Below are 2,210 nucleotides of genomic sequence, written 5' to 3' on the forward strand. Positions count from 1 at the left end.
TATGGAGCCCTGAGAGCTGAAACCCCCCCCCCCCCGTCATCAGGCACCCCTCTCATGTCCTGAAAGAGGAAACTAGAACCCAGAGAGGGTGAGTGATGTGCTCAAGGTCACACTGCAAAGGCCCGTTCCTGGGCTTCTGCACCAAGTCTCCTGAGGCTCACTGGTTGCAGGGAGGCCAGCTATTGAGTCAGTGGATACACAGCAGCGCTTCCGGGAGGAGCAGCCCCGCCTCGGGTGGACAGGATGCCGCGCGACACGGCACGCCCGTGTGTTGTCTGTGGCTTTGGAGTGCATCCTATGTTTTAAATATTCATAGTGGGTTTGGTGCCCCAATAGTGTCAGGCTAGTCACCCCCGAGAAGGACATTTCTTGAGGCAGACTAGTGCCTGGAGAGGAGGATGCTGATTCTGATCCTAGATTATGAGCTCCTGCTCTTGTCATCATTTATATCCATTGCCTCCCTCTTCCTCACATGGATTTCACAGAGGAAACCAAGGCTCAGACAAGCTAGACAACTAGCCCAGCAAGTAAGTGGCAGCTGAGCTTCAAACCTGTGTCTGGCACTGGAGATCTTGTTCTTAGCCACTGTGTTCAAAGAGCCAGGAGACAAGCAATTTGGTTTGTCTCATTTGCTGACTTGCAAAGACTGTTTTTATCCTGGTTCAGAGACTCATTGTTCCTGGTTGGAAGGATTCCCACAGTGGGTCCCTATAAGCAGCTTTGGACAATGGTGTCCCTGAGTCCCTGGACCAGCCCTTGGACAGGCCTCTGTGGCAAGCTGGGCTCAGGGCTGACTGGGGCAAGGAGAGGCCTGGAGATGGTTGGACAGATGAGGGCAGGTCTGAGGCTGATCAGCCTGACTGAGACCCTCTAGGCTGCCACCTGGGACTTGGGAGCTGATGCCGGGGGTGCCTGTGGAGTTGCCTGCCAGGCATCCACTCCTCTTGGTCTGAAAAAACCACTGCAGAGACTCCCATGGACATGGCCCATCCCCCTTCCTAAAGTTCAGGTGGGGCTGACGGTCACCGATCTGGTTCCTGGGCTGAGCAAGTGACCTAGTGCTGGCCAATCAGCATATTCCATACTCTGACCAGAGTCACTGGTACAAGGAAGGGCCTGGGACACAGATTGGTTAAAATGAGGTTTGGTCCCTGAAATTTAAATGAGGAACTTCCTGCGGTGGGCATGGGGCTGGGATGAGGGAGGCTTAGGGGAGTGGGGGCCAGTACAACGAGTGAGGACACCAACGCAGATTCAGAACTTACCGTTGGGCCTTGCACATCATTTTGCTTCTTTCTCATAAAAACCCTATCAGGCAGTAATTATCCCCATTTCAAAGACCGAACACGTAAGTACTCGCTAAATAGTCGCTTAGTGCCAGACACAACACTGTATGTTTTATAGGAGTCAACCTAATGTTTCCCAAATTTCTCTGATAAGAATCCCTAAGACTTGTCAGACTGCCAGGCCTCCCTCACCCCTGGGAATTCTGGTTCTGTAGCTCTGGACTGGGGCCCGGGAATCTGTGTTTTAACACGCACCCAGAGGATTCTCATCATTGGGGACATTTGGGAAATGCTGCATTAAACGTAATACCCACAACAGCCCAGGGAGGAGGGTGTTATGGCCATGCTCACTCAACGTTGAGGAAAGGAGGCTCAGAGAGGTTAGTAACCTGCCCAAGATAACACAGGTGGTGAGTGACAGCTGGGATTTGAACCTGGGTCTACGTGACGTTCACACTCCTTGGGGAAAGGGGCTGATAATAACTACCTGTGTGTGTGTCTCCCAGGTCATGAGACGGAGGGAAAGGTGGGAAGGAACATTACAAAGTGGAAAGCAAAACTGCTTTTGGAAAAGAGAGAGATGCCAGTGTTATGAAAAAGAAGTCTCCGCAACCCAAATATTTTCTGCAAGGAGGGGAAAACGGTCCTACAAACCAGTTGGTCATTAAGATAATCTATATGGAAGTGGTTCCCTCCCCCACGCCCCCCCACACACACTTTTAAAATTTACATACAATAAAATTCACTCTGTATCAACTATCACAATGCAGTATATTGAAGATCTTAGTTGTAAAAGGAAGTGGATTTGCACTAAATTTTGCTGATGGCTTTCGGAGGGCCCTCAAGCCTTGACCAGGGCTCAAGAGTTGGGAGACCTGGATGCGCTCCCAGCCCTGACCAACTCGCTGGGTGATGGCATACAAG

Source organism: Myotis davidii, unplaced genomic scaffold (assembly GCF_000327345.1).
Source record: "Myotis davidii unplaced genomic scaffold, ASM32734v1 scaffold673, whole genome shotgun sequence".
In the NCBI taxonomy this organism is placed as follows: domain Eukaryota; kingdom Metazoa; phylum Chordata; class Mammalia; order Chiroptera; family Vespertilionidae; genus Myotis; species Myotis davidii.